We start from the raw sequence: 15,357 nt of genomic DNA, 5'->3' as shown, positions 1-15,357 counted from the left end.
GGGACCGTACGTATTTCATCGGCTTCTTACAGCAGCTCTTGGACAGAAACATTTCATCTTTAGAGATGAAGGATGAGGGTCAGAGGAGTGAATAACATGCTCGAGGCCATCCAGGAAGCAAGTGGCTGAGCCAGCCTTTGACCCGCTAAGCATCATGGAATCTAGTTTGTCTCTTCCAAAACATTCAGCCTGTGCCACTCCACAGTTTGGCTCTGGCTCTCTGTAGATAATGAATAAATCCTTTCTCTCTCTCTGTCTCTGTCTGTCTCTGTCTCTCTCTGTCTCTCTCTCTCTCAGGGGAAAAGCAGAGGGAGAGGGAGAGAGAGAATCTTAAGCAGATTCAAAGCCCAGCACAGAGCCCAATGCAGGGCTTGATCTCACAACTGTGAGATCATGACCATGAGATTGTGACCTGAGCTGAAATCAAGAGGCAGGTGTTTAGGGGCACCTGGGTGGTTCAGTCAGTTGAGCGTCCAACTTCAGCTCGGGTCACGATCTCGTGGTTTGAGAGTTCGAGCCCCGCCTTGGGCTCGCTGCTGTCAGCCTGTCCGTACAGAGCCCACTTGGGATCCTGTCTCCCCTCTCTGCCCCTCTCCCACTTGCACTGTCTCAAAAATAAATAAACATTACAAAAAGAGATGCTTAAGTGACTGAGCCACCCAGGTGCCCCTTTGAATAAATCATTCTACACTAACTTATCAAATCTCTTTCTGGGGGACCACTCATCCTGCATGAGCAGTCTTTGCTTCCAATAGAGTTGATTCTACCCCTTGCATAGACATGTGACTTAAGCCTGGCCAATCTGAATATCGTACTCCCTTAGTCACGGTAATTGAGTCAGAGATGGGTACCTGGCCCCAATCAGAGCCAATGAGATGTCCTTAGATGCGTTCTGCGAATTTCAGAAATACACTGTGGCTCTTTTCAGCTAGAGAGGAATTAGAAGGAAGGTGGAAGGGCTGGAACTGCTGCAGCCATCTTGTGACATGAGACCTTGTAATAGACTCAACACTGATGTAGCCAGATCAAGAGAAGGGGAGAGAAAGAAACTGGATCTTCTTGGATCCATCCAGGCCAAATAGTAATCATCCCCCAGCTATGCCGGTTTAGGTAAGATATTCTTTCCTGAAAACTCTTCGAAAGCCTCAGTGTCTGATAATAATGTTCAAACTTTACCATTTGGCATCCAAGGCCCCCACTCCTGGCTTCAATCTGCAGTTTCCACTTCCAGGCTCTGCACATCTTCCTATAATCCACTGTTCCAGCTGCTTTACATCACTCACCCTTCAGCAACAAACCAACACTTTTTCTTCTTAGAAGCTTTTGTATATGCTGTACCCTCTGCCTCCAATGGCATTCCTCTCCCCTAACCCACCCCTAATATCCCACCCAACTTCCTAATAGTCTTGGATGTCCAAAGACCATGGGCTCCCATCACTATGAGTATCACAGGCAGGATGAAAGGCCTTCAGAGGGAAGTTACAGAAAGAATTCAAGGCACCAAATATTGGTTCAGCTCAGCATTTATCTGGTCCAGAGGGGCAATAACCGCTTGTGTCAGAAATCACCCTGGGGTAATTATTAAAATATAGATTCACAGATGGAAACTTCAGCTCAGACCTGTAGAATCAAAATCTCTGGGCATGGACCCCAGGACTCTGCCCCTTTATTAAAATCTCCAGGTGGTTCTAATGTTTGCTACCATCTGAAAACTTCTGGCCTAGAAAAATGTTAAGTCCCTTTTAACCCTGCAATCTTACAAAGTCTGGACGTTTATCAAAGTCTCAACTTCCCCTCCCACCACTCCTCCTCTTATGGAAATTCTGGACTTTCATATTTTTTCCCGATGGACCTTGATCCTTGGAACTCATTTCTGTTGTGCTGCTCTGCATGAGAAGGGAGACTTCATTGTAAAGATTTTATCAGCGGGAACTTCCCTGCCTCATCTAGTCCCTGCAACTATGTGTGTGCATGCCTGCACTCCCGGGACCACAAATAGCTGTGTTCGGTGCCTCTCCAAAAAAGAATGTCAATCTGTCTAACACAAGTCAACCCTCCACACTTTTCCCTATCGAGCTCCCTCTGCCACAAATGCCATTTGCTTCTGTGTTCTCTTAACACACATTCGTTGACCGTCTGCTGTGTGCCAGCTGTCTGCTGGGTGCTTGAGATACTGAGATTAAAAACAGACTCAGTTCTGGGGCGCCTGGGTGGCTCAGTCGGTTAAGCGTCTGACTTTGGCTCAGGTCATGATCTCCCGGTCCGTGAGTTCGAGCCCTGCGTCGGGCTCTGGGCTGACAGCTCAGAGCCTGGAGCCTGCTTCAGGTTCTGTCTCCCTCTCTCCCTGCCCCTCCCCCGCTCACGCTCTGTCTTTCTCAAAAATAAACATTAAAAAAAAAATTAGAAACAAAACCAAAAATAGACCCAGTCCCTGTTCTGGAGGAGCTCTGTCTACTAGGAGAGATGGTTGCATTGAAAAAATCTGACAAATGTAAAACACCAAGAATGTGTGCTATTGATTCATTTGCTCATTCACTCGCTCGTTTGCTCACACAATGGGAATATTTGAGCACACAATGTGCAGGGTGATGGGGATACAGCAGTGGACAAGCGGACAAGACCTTGCTCTGCTAGAGCCCCCATTGTGGTGGGGAAGACAGACCCCAAGCAAGTGCACGAATGACCCCACCATATCCGACAGTGTTACGCGCCATGAGAAAAATGAAACTAGATCATGAGAGGTGCTTGGTGTGGGGGACGGAAGTGCCTGGTGTGATAAAGATGGGCTTTACTAAGGAGATGACCTCAGAGCTGAGGCTGAGGCGGAACACTGAGAAGGAGGCACCAGGTACCAACTGGGAGAACACCCTAGGCAGAGGCACCACCAGCACAAGGCCCCTGAGGTGCTCCATGGGTTCCAGGGACAGGAAGGCCAGTCAGCCGAGGGGTGGGCACAAGGAAAGAAGGCTAGGAAGTCAAGACAGAGAGGTGGAAAGGGGAGCAGGAATTGCCAGTTCCCAGAAATCTGAATCACATCTCAAGAGCAGTGGGGTACCATGGAAGGGTTTTAAGCTGATCTAGATGGTTGTGGAGTCTGAGATCGGATTTAAGAAGCTGTTAGAGGATGCCTGGACCTAGGCTGGTGGGGTCAATGTAGAAAGAAAATGGGTTCAAAGTGGCAGTGGGGGGGCAGAGCCAATAGGACTGGCACATGGGTAGGATAGGGCAGGTAGAGAGCCAAGGAGACGGATAATGACTAGCTTGAGTTGGGGGGGTGGATGGCGCTGCCATTTACTAGGACGGGAGAGGAAACCACTGTTGAGGGGGGCAGGGAAGTGGGAATCGAGGTACACATTTTGGATGCGCATGAGGAATCTGGATGGCTGTGATAGGGAGGCAGTTGGATATACAAGTTCCGAACTCGATGGAGGACTGAGAAATGGGGATATAAATGGCTGGTTGTGGCCACAAGGCCCTCATAGAGGCATGGCCGTGGGATCATGCTCTTGCCAAAGAGGAAGAATCAATTTCTTCCACTGGGGGAGTGGAGGGAAAGGCCCTCCACATCTCTGTGGAGACTTTTGATCACAAGTGACAGAAACGAGCCCTGGCTACAGAGCAGCTCACAGACTGAGAGTTGAGAAGGAAAGAACCCAGGCAGGGCCTGCATCTCGGCAGCAGAAATTCAAGACCGTCTTGGGACGTCTTGGCTCCAGCTGCCTTCCGTCCTTATAAGACGCCACGGCAAGTGGAGAGTCCCAGGAGCAAAGTCTGAAGGACCCGCATCTCGATCATGGGGTGCGGTTGGGAGCACACCTGTTTCCCCCAGGACCTCTGGCATGCGGGAGGGGGGAGGGGAGCTCTCAAAACAAAACAAAACAAAACAAAACAAAACAAAAAAAAACCCTGGGTACTGCTATCAAAGAAGGGAGGAGGGAACCTGGGCAGACAAGAGCAACAGACACCTGCTGTACCTGGCCTGCCTGGAATCTCCAGCACATCTTTTACCACCCAGCTCAAAGGTCAGATTCTCTCTGAAGATTTCTTTGACCTTCACAAATGAATGTATATGCTCTTCCTCTCTGCTCCCACTCTGTAAATTGAAAACACCGTGGGCCTGTCTATCCACCCCTGCGACAGACTGTGATCGCACCCAGGTCAGAAATGCACTCCTATTCTCTGGTGAAACCCCAGCAGCTCACACACGGCCTGGCACACAATTGGAATTCAGTCCGAAATTTGCTGCTTTGAACGTGGTCTCCCATCTGTTGAAGAGAATCTGGATCACGACCCTGAAACTTTTTAAATGTATCATTCCGTATTCGTTTTAAAGTCCAGGATGAGTTGAGTGACAAATTACAGAGATCTATCCCCAATGTCTTTCAAGTCACACAGCAAATCAGTTCAGCAAATTACATGTAATCAACGAGGAAATCAATAAGTACTACAAGTGCATTAAAGAGTTTAGCAGATTCGTTATGTATTTAGCACATTCAGTCCAATTTGCAAGAGGTTCAGAGAAAAACAGGCTTTGGCATGTAAACACTGCCTCTGATTGCCTCTTTGGAGAGCCCCGCTGCTCAGCCTTCGGAGGTTAGGGCAGATCAGGAGCCTGGGTGCCTCCCCACCCCCTCTAGCCCAGGACAGTCCTGTGACTCAGGAGTCTCACCTCCAAAGGCAGTGACCAGGATCTCACAGCCCTTTCAGCTTGGAAATTCAATGGGAGATAAGAGAAGGGAGGGGAAGAGGGGGCCAGGGAGAAATATAGAAAGAATTAAACCCCTTGGGATTTTGGCCTTTCCTTCAATATCTCGGCAGTCTCGTGCCTCTGAAAGGTGGTCATTTACTAATTTATTTAATGAACCTTGTCTGAATATTTGCTCTGTGCCAGGTCACCGGCCAACCTTAATCAGGCCTGGATTTGTCTTCAAGCGACTCACAGTCTGGTGGGGGCGACAGATGACAACAGCAGCCCAGGTGGAGGCCCTTACCCTCTCTGCCCAAGGAGGCGGAGGAGGGGACATTTGATCAAGGTGCTGAGGACTGATGAAAGTGTGTGAGGGTGGCATTTCACAAGAGACAAGCACTCTCAAGGGTACAGAGGGAAAACAATGCATTTGGGGAATGACAAGCAGGTTGAGGTCACCAAAGCATTAAGTACAGGGGAGGACGGCATGGGCAATTGCCTCTTGCGTGCAAGCTCCAGTCCTCCTGGTTCAACTCCCTCTCGTGACAAATTCAGCCACGGTACCGGGGAAAGGGAGGGATTTGTCCAGGATCACCAGACAGTGATAGAGGCTGAATGTGGCCTCTGGCCAACCTCCCCAAGTCCTTTGGGAATTCCCATCTACCACAGGGTGCCTCCATTACCTCTGGCCACAAATCTTCCCATGCTCCAATTTCTGAATTGAGCCGAGAACTGACATCAATTTGGGAAATCATAGCACACACAGCCGTTATAATTTCCTCCTGTTGATTAGGAAAGACTAACATCAGGAAAAGAATAATTCACAATGGCGAGGACGTAAGGTGGGCATCTGCAGTAGCTTTTGCTCCGTGGCAGACATTGCTAATCAATCCCTGCATCCTTTCCCACTTGATTCTTAACCGAGCGCTCCAGGCAGCGGGTTAGAAAATCGTCATCACTCAGGTGAAAGCCGCAGGCCTCTTCCCCCACAAGCATTTAACTACCGGCCGTTACCATGGGTCGAGCTGTCGGGAGTGAAATAATAAAGGGAAAAAGAGCAAGTAACCAGCACAACTTATAAGAAGCCAAAGGAGATACAAAAGAGTGACCAAACTGATTTGGTAGCATGATACATCACCTAGCAGCAAACAGGCCTCAGGGTTGGCAGCTGCTGGTTATATTAGGCCCTCTGCCACACCTTCAGCAAGAGAACACCAACTGAACTGTAGCAAAAAAAAAAAAAGGCAACGCACTGGCAAATTAATCCTGGAGGGGACCGACTTTGCGGCTGTACCGGTTCCAGAGGCTTCCGGGATGTCATTTGACATTTTCATGGCTTCTCTTCTCTCAAGCTTGCTTCTCCCCACAATGCCTCTCTTCCCAGGCAGGACTAGCCTTTGTGGGGACAAGCTGGCCACCAGCCTATATCCCCTCAGCTCCCAGCCAAGGAAGAGAATGTCCTTCCCCGTGGTTTCAACCAGAGTCCTGGTCCTGGCCCCATTGGCTTCGTCTCACTCGTGTGCTCCAGGACGGGGGTGTTGCCCACCCACCCACGCCATGAGCCTGCGCGTGTGGAGGGCTCCCCCCGCCCCCAGAAAGGGAAGTCAAGATAGCAGGGCGGGAAATAGATAACATTAAAACTGATAGCATTTAGATAACATAAAAATAGCTCTCCATGACAGTAATGACTGGCTGCTTTATGAGGGAGGAGGCAGAGCCTCGGAGCAGAGTGAAGAGTAGAGCCTAGCGTGACTTGTCCTCTTCCTCCCCACACTACCCCCCAACCTAAATAGAATAGAAATCAAGAGAAGAACCCCCCTCTCTGCAGCCCAGAGTTCGCTTTGCGGGCAGGAGTTACCCCAGTTTGCCTCGAACTGCTTTTCAGGGCAGAGCCCTGCAGAGGCCAGCAGCCTCCTGGTTAAAGAGCTTCTACAGATTCTGGGCCTTTCCTGGACAGCCAAGGGGAACAGATCCCTGGCCCATGCTCCTAACTGCAGGGCTGCGGAGACCTTGGCCCCTTCCTAAAGAGTTCTGGAACATGCCCTTAGGAGTCAACAGTTTAAACAGACTCCCCAGGTGATACTGATGCAGGAGGCCTCTGTGCCCCATTTTGAGAAACTCTGGTAAAATGGGGTTTGGAGTCCAATAAATGCAACATTCAGTAGCTGCTCAGGGAGGGGCAGCTCAAGGCTCTGACAGCTGCCCCTATCTTGCAAGAGTCACCAAGTGCCAATGCAGATTAATTATCATCTGTATGTGGTTTATACATACAATGGAATGCTACCGGGCAATGAGAAAGAATGAAATCATGCCGTTTGCAGCAACGTGGATGGCACTGGAGGGTGTTATGCTAAGTGAAATAAGTCAGTCAGAGAAAGACAGGTACCATATGTTTTCACTCCTATGTGGATCTTGAGAAACTTAACAGTGGACCATGGGGGAGGGGGAGGGGGGGAAAAGTGACAAACAGAGAGGGAGGGAGGCAAACCATAAGAGACTCTTGAATACAGAGAACAAACTGAGGGTTGATGGGGGGTGGGGAAGAGAGGAAAGTGGGTCATGGGCATTGAGGAGAGCACTTGTTGGGATGAACACTGTCTGTTGTATAGAAGCCAATTTGACAATAAATTATATTAAAAAATAATAATTATCATCTGTATTAGACAGGTTTGGGGGTACATGCCTATACAATGCCTCAATCTGGAGAACTACCCCATGGCCCCCCAACCACTCCACCAGCGGTCAGCACCGACTGGGCCAGGAGTGGATAGTATTCCAAGGACAGCTCTTCTGTAAGCAGGTTATCCGGGCTCATTAGTTCCTCCCTTGAAAAGGTTACAGTTCAAAGTCACAAGCCCTGAACACAGCCTGAAGAGGTGGGGCAAATTGGAGAGCAAGGTTCTATCTACGGGAGAAACCTTTCAAAGGTTCCCATGTGGCATGTGAGCCCAGGGTTGTCAGACCTTCTGATTATTTAAGAGAATCCAGACATCTGGACTTTTGTTTTAACGTCAAATCTTGTAACATTTAAATTGCTGATCATGTTTTTAAAAATTCACAATTGTCAAGGCCAACCAAAATATATCTGCAGGCTGGATTCCAACCATAGTCTGAGCACCTAATTTTGCTATAATCAGCTTTATTTCCCAGCCTCCTTTGCGTTTAGGTATGGCTATGTGACTGAGTTCTGGCCAATCGAAGTACTGTGAGGTCAACAGGAACGTTGTATGGGACTACCTGGGAGTTTTCTTAAAAAAGGAGGAAATCTTTCTTCCCTTCCTCCCTCCTGATGCTATCACGGAAGCGATAGCTAGAGCATCAGCAATCATATTAGACACTGAGGTGACTGAGGTTGGAAGCATGCTAAAGGTGACAGAGTAAGAAAATAGAAGGAGTCTGAGTCCTTTATGACATTGAAAAGCCGTCATACAAGCCCAAAGCTTTTAACCTCTATACTTCTTTTATAGGAGACAAAGAAACTTCTGCTTAATTGTTACATGCAGCCAAACTTAACCTCCCACCCACTTGCTAGTTTAGACCAGACCTAGCCACTCTGCCTACCCTTTGGGTTCGTAAGAGGACCCTGGATATTTGTAGCAAAACTTTCTTTAACTGGACCAGTTTGGATGGGATTTTATCCCTTGCAAACCAAACATAGTCTATTTCTTTTCTCTCCAGCCCCGCCCTCATTTTTTTTTTTACTTACCACAAACTACACTCGCCATCATTTTCAAATTAAATTGTTCAAGGATCTTTTTTTTTTTAAGTAACATCATGACTGTTACACAAATACAAAATGAGCACGTGTCAAAGATATGATTTAGCTCATTAATAATGAGGGAAGAAGGAAAATCGTACAGCAGATCCAAGAAGAATTCATGGGCTCGGCCCTTGGGCAGCTTCTTCGCCATCGACACACCCTGGACCACGGAGCTCTCAGCTGGACTCACGGTTTCAAACGTCATCTGTGTCTTTCAACTGTCAAGTTCCATCTTCAGAGCACTGTCCTGAACTCCAGCCTAGTGTCTCTAAGCCCTACTCAATGTCCCTGCTTGGTCATCTACTAGGCACACTCAGTGGGCCTGCACCTAACTCAGATCTTCCCTCAAAGCTCTGTTCTACCCACAGCCTTCCAGTCTCCCTGTGGCCCCCTTCCATCAGCTCTGCCGGGACCTTGGAGTCAATCCCTGCCTTCCCATGCCTGTCACATTCCACATCCTATCCACAGACAATCCTATTGCCTCCACGGAACGTATCCAAGAGCCCAGGACTTCTCACCCTCGCGTCAGGCCACTATCTTCTCTGACTCGGTCTACAGCCACTTGTCAGAGGCCCCCCCAGCTACCACTGCCCCTGTTCCTGCACAGCCTTTCCCAACACGGCACCCATGGGGAGCCTTTCCAAGCATAAGTCTGATCCGTGGCCTTTTTCTGCTTAAAAGCTCCCGGTGGTTCCCACCACACTCCTGGAAAAGCCTTCATTCAGAGTCAGGACCTCAAGGTCCACCAGCCCGCTGCCCTTTCTGTGTTCCTCTCTGCCACACCCCCCTTGCCCACTAGGCTCCAGCCTCCTGATTGCCTGGCCGTTGCTCAACAAGCCAGGGGCGCCCCCTCTGAGGGCCTCTGCTCTAGACCTGTGTCTGCTGTGAGGGACGCCCTTCCTCGATATCTCCTGGCTTAATGCTTCACCTTCAAGTCCGTGCTGACAGGTCTCTTTCCCTGACCACCTGTTTAAGGGAGGAAACCACATAGACATGCCTGCCCGCCACCTTCCTGATTCTCCAACCCTGCTATTTCTGTCCCCCCCCACCCCGCCCATGGCTTTATCATCTGCTAAAATTCTGTATAAAGTCCTCATTTATTGTGGGTTTGGTTTTTGTTGTTGTTGTTGTTGTTTTTGGTTTGCGGTCTGTATTCCCCAAGTGGAATATCAGTGCCACAGGGGCAGGGACCTTTGATCTGTTTTGTCCATAGATCTATCCCAAATGCCTATAACAGAGCCTGGCACACAGTAGTTGCTCAAAAGAGAGTCATCTTTGAATTGTCCTGTGCCAGCCAGGGGGCAGGCCACCTTTCACAGCTACTGCAGATAGTCTCAACACTCCTGTGAGTACTTGCTTAAGCAGGAAGGAGAGGTGCTGTGAGGAGGAGGGACTCGCCAGTGGACACGGAGAGAGTGCAGTGCAGAAGCTGACCCGAGTGTGGCTGAAGTCCAGGGCACAGAGGCCGCCACCCTGCAGACGGGGCCCGATCCCAAGTCCCCAGGGCCCGGGATGCCCAGCTGATAAGGCTGAACCTGGCCTAGGCCGGTGGTTCTTACCCTCCGGCGAGCATCAGGGTCAACCGAGAGGCTTGTTGAACACAGATTTCTGGGTACCACCCCCGGACGTCTGAGTCAGTGGATCTGGGGCGGGGCCAAGAATCTGCTCTTCTGACAAGTTCCCAGATGCTGCTGTGACAGCTGGTTGGGCATCTCACTCAGAGAGGGAGCGGGGAACCGCTGAGGGCGTTCAGCAGGAGAGGCAGCGTCCTATTTTCTTTTTTAAAGTATATTTATTTATTTTGAGAGAGCGCGAGCGAGCATGAGTGGAGGAGGGGCAGAGAGCCAATCCCCAAGCAGGCTCCCCGCTGTCAGTACAGAGCCCGACCTGGGGCTGGAGCTCACGTGAACCGTGAGATCAGGACCTGAGCCAGAACGGAGAGTTGGAAGCTTAACTGTGAGCCACCCTGGTGCCCGGCAGAGTCCTATTTTCTTTGGAAAGGGCCGCCTGCAGGCCGGATGGCAGATAAGGAACCTTGGCAGGGGCGAGACCAGGCTGCAGTCTGGGGAACAGAGCAGAGGGCAGCCGGCCCAGGAGCAGGTCAGGGACATCTCCACGTCCCCTGGGGCCTCTTCCTGGCCCAGCATCTGTGGCCCTCTCCTCCAGCTGATTAGCACATCTCCCCGGCAGGAGATGCAGCCTCCTGACTCCTCACTCACTTGAAATTTTAATTATCTGCCAGAGCATGATTTCCACAGCCACCCCCACGAGGGGCGGATATGAGGCAAGCCAGATAGCTCCAAAATGTATGATGTCAGCAAAAAAGGGATCACAGTCTCCTTGGCAACGCCTTGGGGCCTTGGAGCTGTTGCGATGAATCCAGAGGCTTCCCTCTCCCCTGGGTAGACGGGCTGCAAACAATAGAGGGGGCTGTGAGGAGGGGCCTGGGACAAACCTGCAGACTCACTTTCCTCAACGGTCAAACCAGTTACCCAAGAACTACCCAGCAGCGCCAGCTGGGCCCCAGGCCCTGGATGCTGGGGACTGAGGTGAGCCTTCCCTGCTGGGAAGGAAGGGCCAGCCTTATACGCCCTCCCACCGTGTGCTGCTCTGGAGAATCATTTCGTAGAGAGATGCTACACTTCAGTCTTTTTAAAGTGAGTGGATCACAAGAAATTATTCACTAAACACTGTGTATCCAACAAGTGTATAATGCTTCCTCCCTGTTTTTGGATTAATTCATTAGCTCCTTATAACAATCCTATAAGGCGGGTGCCTCTCTCCTAACCCATTTTGCAGATGAAGAAACAGAGGCACAGAGTTGCTGAATAATTTTTCCATGGTCACACAGCAGATGGTAGAGGGAGGATGTGAGCCTGGGCAGCCTGGATCTAGAGTTTTGGTTCTCAACAGCCTCCTCGTGACATGGGCAGGACGCTGGTCCCCCAGACACCGACTTCGGGGAAGCACAGAACAAACCATCCCTCCGCCTCAGCCAACGCGGCAGGAGGCAGGATGTACGAAGCTGTCTGCATCCTTCCACCGGCTACGGCGCCAACGGGCCAGAAGTGGGACCTGGGGCCCGGATCTGTCTTCTCAAAAGAAGGAGTGTCCCTATCGCCTATCTTGAATGTCCTTTCTTGACTGGTAAAAGCAAGGGCGGAAGCAGGGAGCCTATCACTCTGGAAGGTGGATGGAGTGAAGCAGGAGAGGCCAGCGACAGTGAGGACCTATGTCCCAGGGGACACACCATGGCCACAGTGAGTCTTCAGTCACACAGAGACTGGTGCAATGCGGACGCATCCAGATCCAGACCTGTGGCTCCCAATCCGCTTACGTGCATGACCCCCTTTTCATAATAAACATTTCAAAGTGAATCAGAAAAACGTATAACTTCCAAATCCAGTCTGTGCTGTTGCAAAGAATTCTCTATTGGGGTCAAGCCAAATTGGTGTGTTTTTTAAAAATGTCCTTTACTATCCTGAAAGTTTAGATAATATTACATACACACACACATGCTTTATATGCACATGTACACCTATACATTTATATATGAAATCTCCCACCTATAGTATAGAAGAAAATAATTCATAACACAATAATGCACATTTCAATATGCAAGCACTCTGACAAGACCATAGTAGAAGACACAGTGAAATAATCCAACAGTCAGACACGGACTCTTATTTATAATATATAAATACGGGGGTGCCTGGGTGGCTCAGTTGGTTGAGTGTCTGACTTCCGCTCAGGTCATGATCTCGCAGTCTTTGAGTTCAAGCCCCGCGTCTGTGCCGACAGCTAAGAGCCTAGAGCCTGCTTCGGATTCTGTGTCTCCCTCTCTCTGCCCCTCCCCAGCTCACGCTGTGTCTCTCCCTCCCAAAAAAAAAATAAAAATAAAAATAAACATTAAAAAAAATAAAGAGGAACAAGATGCTCAGATGACTGATAGCAGGCATAAAAAGTGCAGGGAAACGAGGCAGAGGCAAAGTGAACCTTCCCCTAAAAACCAGTGTTATGGGGCGCTTGGGTGGCCCAGTTCATTAAGCATCCAGCTTCTGTTCAGGTCATGATCTCACAGTTCACGAGTTCGAGCCCTCTGTCGGGCTCTGTGCTGACAGCTCAGAGCCTGGAACCTGCTTTGGATTCTGTGTCTCCCTCTCTTTCTGCCCCTCCCCTGCTCACACTCTCTCTCTCTCTAAAAAATAAATAAGCATGAAAAAATTAAAAAAAAAAAAACAGTGTTAGAATTAGTATAAACAGACCAGACATATTTATATGTGATAAGAGGAAAGGCAGTAACTTTAATTGAAGTTTGGTGAACATGCCAAGACAAATGTAGAAAATAAGGAGTGTAACAGTCTCACCAAGAAGCTGGGCCTCCTTTGTAAGTACAATGTCCAGATCATACCCTGTGTGATGAAGTATCCCAGAAACATATATCCCGTTTTGAAATTTCAGTGCATACCAAGGGACACTACCACTCTCAGAGACCTGGGAATCTATACCCTCGGAGAAGAGACAGGATACAGGGAATGGCATGGAAAAGAAAAATAATAATAATAAATAACACAAGGCACCTTAGAGAAGTTATGTGGTTGACTGAAAACCCGATCAGAGTCCAAATGAAAAATGACAGCCAACCCCAAGATAGATCATTTGAATGTGTAATTCCAGGACATAGATCTCTTATAGTTTAGGCTACAAGAAAATCTAAATTTCTATTGAGCAGCAGTAATTTTGAATACTTTTGAAAAATATTAATGAAATTTAATGAGATTTCTGCATTTCATGTATGCCCACTAATTCAGTGCAATTTAGTTCCGAGTCTGATATAAGAAATAGGCAATGAGTAACTGAAGCCTTTTTCAACTAATTATGAGGTTGGAAACACTATGGCAGATGATGAGTTGGATGAGCTAGACCAAAAGAGATTGGTCAGCAATCTCAAGACAGAATTTTTCTTCCACTGAAGCCCCTCTCTCTGTAAGAACCATCTCCTGAATTACTGGGATTTCACATAGTGTCTTGCAGAAACTTTTCCTTATTAAAATATTGAAGTCATATTGGTTAATACTGATTATATTTGTATTTTCATTATTAAAATATTGAAGTCATATTGGTTAATACTGATTATATTTGTATTTTCATTATTAAAATATTGAAGTCATATTGATTAATACTGATTATATTTGTATTTTCCTTATTAAAATATTAAAGTAATATTTATTAATACTGATTATATTTGTATTTTCCTTGTTAAAATATTGAAGTAATATTGAGTAATACTGATTATATTTGTACTGAGTAGCCTGCTGGGACATTTTAAAGTTGGGAGGGATGCTAACAATTCTTTCTTGTGTCTTACTGTGTGAGACTATCATGCCCATGGCAGAATTTAAGCATCCTTGTCCCCTCCCCCGAACGCCATTAGTGGTCACAATCCTTATGACAACAAAAACACTGCCCCCGCTTCCAAAGGGAGTGGTATCATCCAGGTAAGAATCCCAGATCAACACAGTAAGGGAAAACTCAGGTTGGGCTGTCCTGACCTGCTGCTTTATTGAGTCCCGGCTGCATGCATGTTCTCAGTGATTCCTCACGGTAGACCAGAAAGCCATTCTATTAGCCTCGTTATGCATATAAAGAAATGAAAGTCCAGAGACATCTGGTAGTGCAGTCAGTTGAACATCTGACTCTTGATTCCGGCTCGGGTCGTGATCTCACAGTTGTGAGATCAAGCCCCATGCTGGGCTCCACGCTGAGCGTGAGTCTGCTGAGGCTTCCCTCTCTCTCTCTCTGCTTCTGCCCTTCTCCCCCACTCATGCTCTCTCTCTCTAAAATTAAGAAAAAGAAAAAAAAAAAAAGTCCAGAGGGATGACGTGCCCAAGGTCAACCAGCTGGTAAAGCCGTTGGCTCTGTAACCCCAGTACCCTCATTTGTAAAATGGTTGGGAGGCAAGCACTCAATACATATTTATGGAATGAGTGAATAAGGAAATGAACAGACTAGGAGAATTGTCTGGAAGACTGTCGTCATTTTAGTACCCAATCCAGGATGGTTCCGGAATATGTAAAATCAAAAACAAATTGACAGAGCCTGACAAATCACGGAATAAGAATTCCTACTTCATGCAAGAATGATAAGAATTGAACAAGATCCGTGTTTTGGAAGTACTCGGCATATAATATTCCCATCCCTTCCTACATCCTTCCCCCCACTCTCACTTTCCAAGGTCAAGATAAAAATTCACCTTAATAGAGACCATCTTTTGCTCAATTATAGCATTTTACAGATAGCGAAAGCACTTCTACATGTGGGTTCTCACTTGATTTTCATGTATTGCCAGAGTTAGTTTTGAATATCCACTACCTACCCAGAGATGCCAGCTTAGCGGGGAAGGCAGACCCCCATTCTCAGCCCCCCTCAGATTCTCACACTTCCTCCTTCCACTCTTGAAAGATTCTGCCTGATTAGCATTGGAAGTAAGTCTTTGGCTAAGCTTAGCCCTGCACAATCTGGCTTTATGTTAAAGGTCACACTTGAACCAGCTCTGCTGGTCTCATTTCCTTTCCAAGCTCGCATTTGGCTCTTAAAGGAGCCTTTCCCCTTCCACTCCGAAAATACCCTGAAGATTCTGCGTGCTTGTCCCTAAAGGGTTGACTCAGCAGATTCGTGGGGGCAGGTGGGAGCTGGGGTTCTATTTTAAGGAGAAGGCAACAGGGGAAAATAGAGTATAGTAGCCAGAGATACCAGAACCAGGATGAAGGCTGATCAAAGCTATCCTTGTTTGGAGCTGAGTGTGGAGTCTTGATCCCACCCTCCTCCCACCTGACCCCCAGCATCTGCAAGTGGGAAGGAACAAGAAGTTAGAAGTGGTGAAAATAGGGGAGCCTGGGTGGCTCCGTGG

The sequence above is a fragment of the Leopardus geoffroyi genome, chromosome A1 (genome assembly GCF_018350155.1).
Source record: "Leopardus geoffroyi isolate Oge1 chromosome A1, O.geoffroyi_Oge1_pat1.0, whole genome shotgun sequence".
In the NCBI taxonomy this organism is placed as follows: domain Eukaryota; kingdom Metazoa; phylum Chordata; class Mammalia; order Carnivora; family Felidae; genus Leopardus; species Leopardus geoffroyi.
Note: the sequence above shows the minus strand (reverse complement) of the source record.